The following is a 14,205-nucleotide window of genomic DNA, read 5'->3' as shown; positions in this document are numbered from 1 at the left end:
CAATCCTTGGAACACATATATGAATCTTCTAAGGCATTAGAGAGTAAAAATAGATCCGAGTTTAATAAAAAATGATCTCATTCAATTACAGGTTTAATCAAGTACTTTTCTTAAGGGCATCGACATAGAATTGGAGGACTTGTCATAGGGCTAAGATGTTCCAATCAGCGAAAATAAAGTTACTTGCCTCCCATGAATCAAGACAATGCCTTAACTGCTGTTTATAAAACCTAGTATGTGACTTTATGAGAGTTTTTACTGGGAGCATTCTTTACACTATAGTGTTGTTGCCATCAATTTTAGAGTTGAGAGTGACGACAATAATGATATCATTATATGCATATAATGTAATTTAATGCTAAACATTTCAAACAAGGTAAAAACAATGACCTTGTAAATAACAGTTATCCAATCGCCTAAGAAATGTTTTTGTCTATTGCCATGTATATCCAAATGGAAACCTAATGCAAGAAAGAAGACACATCAAATGCCTGAAGAAATAAATATTCCCATAAACTACTTTCTTCACATACATCATTTTAATCAAATTTCAATAACACATTGTGAGAGCACCTCAGAAAACAGGAAATTCAGTGCATACTTGCACAAAATAAACAATACAATTGGTCATTGCATAGGCAGGACGAAGCATCTCTCTAATTCTGTAGAAAAGTTTATGTCAGTAATGACATCCTATCATGGAGCCATTACATTTAGTGTGTTAGATTTCAAGTGGACAATGAACAAAGATAAGTACTAAAAATATATAACACAGTTAAGTGCAAGCATAATTAATGTCAAAGATATGAATACAAGATTGCCTTTATAAAAAGTTAATTAATATTATGGACAATATAGGCATTACTATTCATGCTTAACGAACAAACAGAACTAGCAAAAGATGGGCATTATTATTAAAAGAAAAATGAGGATATGTTACATATTGAATGTTATCTTCATGCATATAGATTCAAGGTAGTGAATCTAATATACAAAACAAAGGAAGTGGCGGCAGTTTGTGTATACAACAACAGTTATATGGCCGGAAGAGATATAATCCAACAATCAAGATGACTGTAGCATAATGTCAGATGCAAGTGCTCATAATGATTATCAATATGAGCAATTATCACCAGGAAAGAACAGATCAGAATATACACAGAATTAGCATGTAAAAGAGAGTCATATCAACGTTGGAAAAGAAAGGAAGAACTCAAGCCCACAACATACACATAAATAATCAGTACATATGTTGCTGGGATAAGAAGCAATATAACAAAAATCAAGAAACAAACTATCTTTAAAAAGTGAGTAAAATGGATGTACATTGCTGGCCTAGTAGGGTGGTTGATGGAGAACTGACTCGTCGGAAGAAGACATGGAAGAAACAAAATGATAAATAGTTCAACAAGTGGAACATTGACTACCAAAAATGATCAAAAAATAATTTTGAAATAAAAAAATGGGTGACAGAAAAAAATAGATCTACCATTTGGGCAAACTAGTTAGGTAGAAAAAAAGTCTATTATGTCAAATAATTTAATCCCACATGCGAATATGATGACAAAGAGTATTTAGGAGCCGAGATCAAACGAAAGGCAAAAATCCTAGTTGCTCAACTGAGATCTGGCTCACACCGTCTGAGATGTGAAACTAGTAGATGGAGGTCCCTAAGGAAGAGCGAGAGGACATAATTTTTAGATTTTGCAACAAGGGTGTGGTGGAAACGGAGTGACACTATCTGAATGATTGTACAACATATGAGGACATTCACAACCAACACAAGGAAACTTTAAAAGTGAACAACATAAAAGACCCTTTTGAAGGACCAAGACTCTTCGAGGGGGCCATTTTACTTATGCAGATTCACAACAAAAGAGACAGTTTGAAGAAATCACATCAGACTGGCTAGGAGTTTTATGTGGGTCCCTTAGGCTTATGGCCTCATGGACGTCATTAAAAATCTTTCATTCATTCATTAAGTTTAATATCAAAAATATAAATTGATTAAGTATTGAAGTGAAAAATGATATAGATAAGTTGCAGTGATGTCACATAGACGACAAACAATGATCCTACAAAGTCAATCACATAGACCATGATGGGTCCGTGTCATTGATGCCATCATAGGTTGCAATACAAAAAAATGGATTGAAATAAAAGATACATTCACAATATGCTTAGATGACGTCAAGACTAGTATAATCGACTTAAGAAACATAGATATTTCTTTTATTAAAAATTGTTATAGAACATAGAAAGCAATATAATCAACAATCTAAGTAATAAAAGATTAATTTATTAAACTTATTTGTAAGGGACATTTATTTATATCATGTAAATCTGATATAGCTATATTAGAATTTTGTAAGAGGGGAAGTTAGTAGTAAAGTAAATGAAAGAAAGTGAAATAAAAAGAAATTATATATTCAGATATTTAAATATGATATATATTTATATATTGCAGAGAAAAAGTAAATAAAAGTATTTATATATTCAGATTATTATCTAATTAATAACTTTAAAGTTATATTGAAGAACAAGTAGTAAAGTATAGGTTCCCTGACTTCAAAGAGTTGTGCAATTTCTATTGCCAATTGTAAGAGCAACATAGTGAAAGGTGGAAGATAAGTTTTATCAGCAGTGGGTTGGTACTCACAAAGACAACAATGGGAGTTGGTGCTTCTAGTAGGTTGGATCTTACGACATGTGAGAGTTGGAGTTTCTAGTGAGTCGGTGCTCATAAACATAGAGGTCACAGCCTCTAGTAGGTTGGAGTCTACAAAGCATTGTAAAAGAGAAAAGTTTATATAAAAGGATTTATTTGTCGTGGTTTTTTCGGCATTAGGTTTCTACATAAATTTTGTGTCATTATGTTTATGTGCATAATTATTGATTTCAACATTTAAAGTTATTTAAGTAGTTATTTGGATAAAACATTTTAAATTGAGAATTTTTTTATTATGTTGATTCACCCTGTGTCCCCCTCCCCTCTTAGTATAATCATGTGCTCTTCAAGACTTAGTGATTAGGAGATTGGTTGAAGGTTTATGTTGTAAACAAGAGAGTTCACTCCGCAATATCTCAGGTAGTAGAGATAGAGCAAAGCGGTCTATCTATTGTTGTTGACAAGCATTGATTGCCAAATGACATTATTGTTGATGCACACTTTCATGCAAACTCTTAGTTGCTACAATCTAATCAAGTGGTTTGAGGTTTGCCAGATTTACATCTCGCTATGATATCTAAGTTAGTTTTAGTAGTTGCAATGGATAGGTGTTATAGATTCACAACAACAACATATATTTAGATGGATCAGTGAAAGGAAGTGTAAAATTGTAATCTAGGCAAGGGTACTTAGTAGAGACATTTAGTGTAGAAGAAATTATCAAATAATATTTCAGAATGACAAATAAACATGTTTAAGAAATTGCCAAAATTTATTGCCAAGGACAAGGAACAAATTCTTGAAGAGAAATAAAATATAGAAAGGAAACCGACATGTTTACCTCAATCAAAGTATGGATAACTTCTCAATTTGGAAGCAATATAGATTTTTCAGATTTACATCTTGCTATGGTATGTAAGTTAATTCTGGTAGTTGTAATGTATACATGATATAGATTCACAACAACAACATATCTTTAGCTGGATCAGTGAAAGGAAGTATAAAATTGCAATCATGGCAAGGGTACTTAGTAGAGACATTTAGTGCAGAAGAAATTAACAAACAATATTTTAGAACGACAAATAAGCATGTTCAAGCAATTGCCAAGTTTATTGCCAAGGACAAGGAACACATTCTTGAAGAGAACTACAATATAGAAAGGAAACCTGCATGTTTTCCTCAATCAAAGTATGGATAACTTCTCAATTTGGAAGCAATGGAGATTTTTTTATCCATGATATTAATACTAGGTTCTATGAGTAAACAAGTGAACATTCTTCTCCTTGTTATTCCTTTCGTTAATCTAGTATTGTTGAGACATGTGGATAGAGAGGTGAGACTTGCTTCTATTCAGTGTATTGTTCATGTTATGAGGATAACAATGCCACATGACCCTTATAATAGGGAAGTTATGAAGGAGGTATTCCAATTGACCATCAAAAGTTTTCAAGGATTAAGTGATATCCATAATCCATCCTTTTTGTAACGTAGTCCAAATTTTAAAATCAATTACAAGACTTAGAGCTTGTGTGATTATGATAGATCTTGGTTGTGAAGAATTCATTCTTGATATGTTCCACCAGTTGATTTCCATTAGAAGGAACCAAAAACAATTTTTTGAAATCTTTCATACAATCCATTGTGTCTTTGATCATTGAAGAGAGTGATGCTGATTCACAAAACTTATTGTCTACCATATTGGCTAATTTGAAACAAACACACATCTCTTCCTTTGATGCTTGTAGTTTGATTAACAATATTATTAATTAATGAGAGCAAAAATTGAAACCATTCTTAACAAGGGGAAATTTTATAGAAGGAAGGAAACTTTGTTTAACTTATGAAGGGTCATGAAAAGGAAGACAAAAGTTGGTCATTTGGGTAGCTTAGTAGGGATGAAGTTGATGGCATTCTTAGGAACCACAAGGTTAAAAAAGACACAATCATGGATCAACTACCTTAAAATTTGAATGAGATTCCATATACTACAACATCGTGCCCTTCGGTTGATGACTACTATGTTGATAACACAATTTTCCATATCAGCTATTTTTGTAGTGGTAGTTGAGAATGGACAAGAGGATATTGTCTCATATGATGACAATCCTTTGATTTGGCATATTGTTGATTGGATATTTGAGAATCCTCTATTTGAGTTGGTTTATGGAACACCTATTGAAATTGACTAAAAGTCCTAGATTGATATTGATTGCAACCAAGAGGTGGTAGCCTTGTTACATTTAATAGGACATAATGCTTCTTAAAAATCAATCTTAGCTGGAGATTTCGCTAACAATATGGCCAATGAGCATAAGAGAAAGAAATAGAGCAAATGAGAATCCACTGATTTTTTCCAATCCCTATAATTAGTCTATCATCATAGATAATGACCATGACGATAACACTTGGTTTGGTATGAAGGAGAAATTTGAGACCTGATGCAGAGGTAAGGGTGGTGTATGGATAGCCCAACTACAAGTTCAACAATTTGTGAAAGTTACCTAGTGTTTCCCAAGGCCTCAAGTACTCAAATACCTTCAAAACTTAACAAGACCTCCTCACCAAGGTTCTAAGTGCTAGGGCTGACATATTTTGATGGTTATGACTTGGATTCAAGGATTCTTGAGGTTTCAAATTGTTCCAAACTCTCCAACCCTTCAAATTGCTTCAAATGACCTTCTAGGCCTAGTTGCTCCAACGATAAAGATGATTGATTTTCTCCCAACTTTCCCAAAGAACTAATTCAACTCTATGGCTTTTTGGATACCCATTTGGCCATTCTTCAACATCTCCAAAGGTTACCTAGGGTTCTTTTGGACCAAACTTGACTGCCCCTATACGGTGGCTCTAAAATGCATAAAAAGTGAGCAAATTAACGAGGGAACTATGAGTTATCTTCATATTCTAGTCTCCCCACTTTAGACAGTCTATTATTAGGTCTTCAATGTCATAAATCCAAGAGGAATTAGACTCAAAGTTTGTGCAACACCAAAAGCCCCAAATTGCTTCCCCTAAACCCTTAAAATTAGGGCTTTCTAATTCAATGTTGTCCCCACACTTTTGGGATCAAAGAAGGGTGGATTCACCTTGTCCTTGGCACACTTGGTCACTTTCCATCATTAAACAATAGCCTCCAATGGCTAAAACTCCTGCTGCTGCTCCATACCTACGTTCTCATTCACCATTCACACTTCCTTCTTGGGTAATCACCATCAACAAGCTCTCATTTGCATATGTTAGGGTTAGTACATCATTGTACAAGTTATGGATGAGCAATTCCATGAGAATCAACAAGTCATTCATGAAATGATCATCCAAAATACCAATTTTTGTCAAAATCAGCAATAAATAGTGCTATTCCTAATGCTATCTGCACTCAAATGCAAAACTAGAGATTAGAAAACAATTTCAAAGCATATGAAATGGATCCTTATACCAAATACAACGTCCTCTAGGGTTAGAGAAACTTTTGAATACAAAACTAAATGAAAAAATCAAGATCTCATTCACAAAATAGAGTTTTCTATTGATTTTCAAGTACAGTCCATACATAATGATGCTCTCCAATTGTCATCTGTCATACAATGCCTTCAAAGGGTCATAAAATCTTCCTAGAAACTACTCCAACTGATTCAAATTGGTTTCCAAGCTTGGTTATGCATAAAACTTCGTAAAACAACTTTCCCTCTAAAAGAGAACTAACCATTGGAATTCAAAGATTTGAATTTCCAGCTTATGTTTTATTTCTTAAAACAACTAATTAACCTTTCCAACTTGCCTACTAGGTCCGCTAGATCAAATTAGCAAACTTAGGACTCCTAAAGACTCTATTTGAACCCATCTGTCCTTTTTACCCTTAAATCCCCATTTGAGATCGTAAGATCTTTAACATGCCCTTTAGGACTCATTACATCTTTGGCATTTTAAAAACCTCCCAAGGCCATAATTGGCTCTAGAACATGCCACTTTATTGGTTCATGGTCTTCTTTTCCTTTTATCCACCTTTCATCTTCCATGAGGACCTTTTCTTTTTTTGGTGCTCCTGCATCATGCTTCCCTCCATCAATGGAACTCTTGTCCCAAGAGTTGATCTTCTTAGACCAAGCATTGACCTATGGTGAGTGTTGGGTCATTGGTTTGAAGTAATCTTTAAAGGTGACTCGCTTCTCCACCAAATGTCATGCACACACACAAAGAATTAGCAAAACAAGGTAACCTTGCTGATTACTTGGATGAAGGACAATAAGATGGTTGTAAGACCTTCATTGCTGATGCACTCCTTGGATAAAACATCTGCTCCTTTATTGTTGTTGTAGTTCTATGTAGTGGCCTCATTATAGGACATTTCATTGCCCCAACTTGCACATATTGCAGATCCCAAATCTTTCCTCTTTTAGGACTGTGCAAACTTCCTTTTGACTGCACTTTCTTCATGGTTTTCCATCCAGTATCATACTTAATCAGTACCTTTAATTGCTGCCAAAGCACATAATGATCTGATCTTCTTGCCCCTTTAACAAAGGTTGTAACTCATACCTCTTCACCATCTTCATGGCTTTGCAGACTCAACTGAAGGCCAACAAAGACACCTTTACTTAGCCTACTACTCCTCATTTGCTATTGCAGACTTCGATCCAACTACTAGAGCCCACTATTGGTATGCTTAGGCTACTATCCTACTGAGTTCATTTGGGATTGACATTGACCGCCTCCCTCCCTACTAGTTCTCATTGGACACCCCTGCTCATCTACTCCCCTCTCGGCAGGAGTTGAATGAGCATGTCAAACTTGACATTTACAGACTATATATCATACGGACCTAGGCGAATCCTCTAGGGGGACTACGTTCGAGGATGGCTTTCTACGCTGAGCACTTCTTAGATATTCGAGATGGGATTATTGTATGCCTTGAGTACTTGCACAAATATTGGACACACACCCTGGGTATCTCCCTTGGTTCCTTCAGGGTGGGCTCGCACAGACTTCGGATCCAAGTCGAACACCATATTGCTAGAGAGGATCGAGTGTGTACACTTTGTACCTTAGCAGAGGCAAAATCTGAGATTCATTTTTTTTTCAGATGCCCCATTTACTATGAGATTAGAGGGAGATTTTATTGTCTGTTTAGAGATTATAGATCCCTCTTGGATTTTTTCAGGTACATCGATCAATGTTGCATTGCGCTCTATCTCCATGAGTCCTTGCAACTTCATGACCATACTTTACAGCTATCATTTCCCAGGAGTTAGACCCAGGCATAGCTTATTACAACCTTCTTCTTGCCCTTAACTCTGGCTCAGGGTGTGAAGATCGTATAGTTTCCCTAACATAGGCCATTCCATATCTATGAGACTCGCAGGGGACCTCTTTGCCAGCAACTCTCCTTTCGTAGCACTCTGCTTCATCATAAGGCCTATACAAATCAGTCGCTGTTGGACTTTTTCCCTGTGAGAATAGATACCTAATCTTTTCCATGATGTCTCCTGCGTTCTTCTTCTTTTTTTGTGCTTGTTCTTTTGTGGACACTGTTTGGTGCTCCGTTTGTCTGCTTTTTTCTTGGTGTAAGCTTCCTGTCCCATAGACCCACCTTGTGGTCTTTTGTTGGACATTAATAATATTATCTTATCTTATCTTACCTTCATGTTAGACTAAGTACTTGTTGGTAAAACCATCATGTGTAACTCTTCTAGACCATTGACAAGGTCTTCCTAGAATCAAATGTCCACAACTCATATTAAGAACATCACACCATACGTTATCTTTGTACTTTCCAACTAAAAACTCAATCATGACTTGATCACTTACAAGCATATGCTGATCCATGATCACCCAAGTAGCATAATATGGTTGAGGATGTGGACAAGTTTGTAGGTTTGACTTCTTAACAACTTCATAAGACACCATATTATGACTTGCCCCTAAATCTATAATGAATTGACATACCTTACCTTGGATCAAACAAGTGGATTTGAAAATGCTTGGATCATGTGGTTGTCCTCTTCCCATCATCAAACATTCTCCTTCTTCTGGTAAAACCACTATGTTTCTAAACTCCTCTTCTTCCTTTAATTCTTCTTAGCTTAAAGTGACTCTTCTATCTTTTCCCTTGTCTTCAGTCCACTTAGGACATCTGTATGAATGATGGTCCACTTCATTAAAAGTGAAACATCTTTGTGTGAACACTCCATCATCTCCTCCTCCACGTCTTCCTCCATTATATCCTCCTCTAGCCTTTGATGTGTATGGTTTATTTCTGTCTTTATCATTGCTGTTCTAAAAATTAGTAGTACCTCTACCACCTCTTCTTCTCATGGATGAACCTCTTGTTGTGTTACTATGTCTCTCTTGCCTTCTTCTAATCTTTTCCTCAACCTTGATGGCCAATTTAAAGCACTCTTCAACTGATCTAGGGGTAGCAAGACTAAATTGAACCTAAGTCCCCCCATGTACCTTGCAATCTTTTCTTCAACATCTTCATCATGACTCACCCTTATGTCCAAATTATGAAACTCTTCAGTGTACTTCTGTACATTGATGTCTTTTGGTTTAACACCCTAAAAATTCTTGTATAATTGTAGCCTATAATCATTTAGTAGAAATTTTGCCTTCATCTTATCCATAATTATGTACCAAGATGTGATTTTTGGTTTCTTATTCCTCCATCTCTCTACTTGAACATAATCCCACCATAGTAGAGTGTGTCCCTTCAACTTTAACTTTTCTATCTTCATCTTCTATCCCTCTTCAATATCCTCACATTCAAAAAAAATCTCTATGGCATTGAACCAATCTATCAACTCTTCATCATCCATCTTTCCTCCATACATAGACAAATCTTCTCTTGTCCTTGTATCTCCACTCTTTATGAATTTTACAAACTTAGCCATCCTTATGTCTTTAGGATCTAATTCTTCCTCCTCTTGGGGTGCTTCTTCCTCTTCTCCTTTAACTTCTACTTCTTCATCCTGTCTTCTACCTTTATCTCTTTTCCCTAATGCAAAAATTATTTCCGTCATAGTCTTTAGTGTCCTTCTCATGGCTCTCTTTCTCTCTTTGTTCCTAAGCCACCTTCAACTTGTTATCAACCAAGTATTCTTTGACTATCCTTGCCAATTCCAAATTTTTCATTCTTGTGGGAAAATCTCCTTCTCCCTCACACATGGTTCCTAATCTCCTTGACAAGATGGATCAACTCAAATGCTTATCCTCAAAGGATACTTCAACTCTAAGGGCTAACTAAGGATCCACACTATCAAAGTTCTTAAGACCACTTTCCCAACTTCCAAAGGATTCTTGTTGTGCTCTAATACCACTTGATGTAGAGGTAAGGGTGGTGTATGAATGGCCCAACTTTCCCAAAGCACTAATTCAAATCTATGGCTTTTTGGATACCCATTTGACCATTCTTCAACATATCCAACGGTTATCTAGGGTTCTTTTCGACCAAACCTGATTGCCCCTATATGGTGGCTCTAAAATGCATAAAAAGTGAGCGAATTAACAAAGGAACTATGAGTTATCTTCATCTTCCAGTCTACCCACTTTAGACAATCTATTATTAGGTCTTCAATGTCATAAATCCAAGAGGAATCAGACTCAATTTGTTTGCAACACCAAGAGCCCTAAATTGCTTCCCCCAAACACTTAAAACTAGGGCTTTCTAATTTAATGTTTTCCCCACACATCTGGGATAAAAAAAGGGTGGTTTCACCTTGTCCTTGGCATAATCAATCACTTTCCATCATTAAACAATAGCCTCCAATGGTTAAAACTCTTGTTTCTCCTCCACACCTATGTTCTCATTTACCATTCACACTTCCTTTTTGGGTGATCACCATCAACAAGATCTCATCTACACATGTCATGGTTAGTTCATTATTGTACAAGTTAGGGATGTGTCATTCCATGAGAATCAACAATTTATTCATGGAATGTTCATCCAAATATCAATTTTTGTCAAAATCAGCAATAAAGAGTACTATTCCTAATGGTGTCTACACTCAAATACAAAATTAGAGATAAAAAAACAACTTCAAAGCATATGAAATGGATCCTTATACAAAATACAATGTCCTCTAGGGTTAGAGAAACTTCTGAATACAAAACTAAATGAAAAACATCAAGATTTCAATCACAAAATGGAGTTTTCTATTGATTTTCAAGTACAATCCATACAAAATGGTGCTCTCCAATTGTTACATGTCATACAATGCCTTCAAAGGGTCATAAAAGATTCCTAGCAACTACTCCAATTGTTTGGAATTGGTTTCCAAGCTTGATTATGCATAAAACTTCCTAAAACAACTTTCCCTCCAAAAGAGAGCTAACCGTTGGAATTCCAAGATTTGAATTTCTAACCTACATTTTATTGCTTAAAACAACTAATTAACCTTTTCAACTTGCCTATTAGGTCCTCTAGACCAGATTAACAAACTTAGGACTCCTAAAGACTCTATTTGAATCCATATGTCCTTTCTACCCTTAAATCCCCATTTGAAATCCTAAGGTCCTTAATAGATCCTTTAGGACTCATCACATCTTTGGCCTTTTAAAAACCTCCTAAGGTCATAAGAGGCTCTAGAACATGTCACTTTATTGGTTCATAGTATTCTTTTCCTTTTATCCACCTTTCATCATCCACGAGGACCTTTTCTTGTGTTGATGCTCCTGCATCAAGACCAACAGTGTTGTTGGTTTTCTTTTTTGGCACAAATCTTATTTTGGGAATACTTGTTAGAGGGACAACATTATGATAGTTATATATTCTAGATAGCTTAGATGGTGGATGACCTTTTTGTTTGTGGGACCTAGTAGGATCAATCACATGGTCAATATTGTTTCAAGGAGTTAGTTAGCATAATGTTGAGATCCCACCTTTATTTGACTCCAATGGTGCTTGTGATCTTAGCTATTGGAGTGAGGTTCTGAGTTGGATTGAAGATTTTCCCACATATGATAGTAGCATATCGCAGGTTGATCCAATATATTATGCACATGAAGTGATCCATGATCCATCTATTAGCATGATTGGTGCAATGTTGTTCTGGGGAATTAATGAATATCATCACAATTCTAGACATGTTATCGGTATTAGAGTAGTGCAATGACTTGGTGGAGTAACTTCTTTTAGATTGATATGGGATCGATGCATTTTGGTTACATCATGCAGATACCAATTACTCGAGGGAAAACAATCTTTGGGAAGAGAGGAATTTAATGTCCCATTTTCTATCCTTTTATATTTGATGCATCATTAGCCTTTTCCATCATAGTATTGTGGGCTAACTAGGTCTTGCGAAGAGTTAATATGAGTTTTGACATAAGCATCTTCACCTTCAAGTAGATCAGGGTTGAGATAGTAAGGGTTCCTGATATTTACTCTTTGAAGTAAGTCAGTTGGGATTAGCATTTCCAAGTTTGTAGTATTGGACTTTGAGAGTTTTTCCAAGAGCTTTCTAACAAGCTATTATACATGGCCTTCTAAGTTCGACAAGATATTTATTTTAATATCTAAAGATTAAATTGTTTTAATAAAGTGACTACAAAAATAAACATGGAATTAATAAGTCACTCTATCTTATAAAGTTATATTATACTCTTAAGTGGGACAAATACAATGAAAAGGGAAAAGAGAATTAAAAAATGAGGATAGGCGCAAGGGAATATGAAGACTCATTTTGTTTTGCTTAAAAAGGGAAGAGGGTTCCCATTTAGAGCATGCTTGGATTTGTGATTGAATTTTTTATTTCTCTTTGGAGAAGCTTGTAGCTCTCTCTTGCTAAAACCGTAAGGCAAGAACCTAATGGATTTCTTGATGGATTGGATAAAAACCCAAATCATCTTTAGAGTGGATTCATGATGGAGTTCACCTTGCATTTCCAGTCCTTTCTTATTATCTAGTCTAGTTCTAATCTTCTATATCTAAGTTTGGAAGACACATGAAGTTATTGTATTGCTGGTTTATAATCCAATAACTATTTTTGAGTAATTCATATGTGCATTTGCTGGTGTATTTGCTAGTTTTTACTGTATAAAATTCTCTGTTATATGTTTTGGAAAAAAGACATTTGTGAAGAAATTGGGAAAAACATATGTCTGAGATATTACATTCAAAAAAGAGTTTGAAATGTCTATGACTAGTGACTTATGTTTCTTTCTTGGACTTCAAGTTACTCGAATGAATAACAATATATTTATTTATTAGGCTAAGCATGTTAAGAAAATGTTGATTTTTTTAATTTAGAGGATTTAAATCCAATAAGTGTCCTTATGGGTGGTAGTTATATTTTGAGAAAAAAGATTACGAGTCTCTTGTAGTTAAGAAAACTCTTTATAAGTCTATGATCTAGTAGGATTTTTGTATCAAATTGTTTCTAGATTTAATATAATTGATGAACTATGTTTGGTTGTAAGATATCAAGCCAAATTGATGCAGAGGGTCTAGGGTTCTAGCTATTAACCACTTCTAATTAAGGTTCTAAACCTTGAATCATCCAATGATTCTTGTTTCTTGATCTTTCCACCGATCTTAGCCTCCAAGACTCTTCGCCAGCTTGCCTCCTAGGTATAGTTGGTTTGGTGTAAGCTTAATCTCCCTATTAAGGCACCAATCCTACTAGTCCTTCCTTCCCTTAAAACCCTAACCCTTGCTTAGGATCTTGTTCTCTCACTCCCTTGGAGTCTACTAATGTTTTAGATACCCTCCATATCTTTCCAAACCTTATTCAATACTGCTGGTCACAACAATAACCATAACAAACTCACTCTCTTCAAATAGGGCTAATTAGGCCTATTTGCTTCTAGGTCTAGTAACATTGTTTTATGCTAATAATCCTAATTCTTCCAAAAAACCTCTTGAAAAACTTTAGGAATCTAAAATCTATCTCCAATCACTCCAAGATTCCAAATTTTCAAAGCTTCAAAAAACCCATAATCCTATTCACCCTCAAGCCCTAGTTTCTAGCCTATCTTTTAGGTCTCTGGACCAGCTTGGACTAAAAAGATTCTATACCCTTTCAACCTCAAAATCAATCCTTTAAACCATTTTCTCCTTCTAAGTACATCCTAGGGCTTCTAGGAATCCCATTGGCTTGACCCAACTTGATCATGGGCGGGCTCTGCAACAACATTTCCAAAATGTCTTGGCTCACTTACTCCTAGAAATCAGCCTAGGGCATTAGTCCATAGCTTGGAAACTAGTCCAAAAAATGAAAAATAAAGAAAGAAAAACCTATTTACAAAGTCTAACATATCATCCCATAAGGTTTGACACATTTTCCATAGTGGACGATTAGGTTAGAGCCATTATTGTGGAAACAAACCTGTGAATGAGGATCTCAGACCAGTCACCAAGAAAATTCCACAACTTGTTAAGCTATAATATTAAATCCAAGTTTGAATATGCAAAAGAAGAAGGAAATACTAGTCTACAAGAATCATAAGTCAGAACTTCTATGCCAATCTGTACACAACTATACTACGGCATTTAACACTACCAAAATAATGGAAAACTCATAAAAATGTCAGTACAACTAGTC

The sequence above is a fragment of the Cupressus sempervirens genome, chromosome 2, assembly GCF_028749045.1.
Source record: "Cupressus sempervirens isolate cs-2001-9-10 chromosome 2, ASM2874904v1, whole genome shotgun sequence".
Classification (NCBI taxonomy): domain Eukaryota; kingdom Viridiplantae; phylum Streptophyta; class Pinopsida; order Cupressales; family Cupressaceae; genus Cupressus; species Cupressus sempervirens.
Note: the sequence above shows the minus strand (reverse complement) of the source record.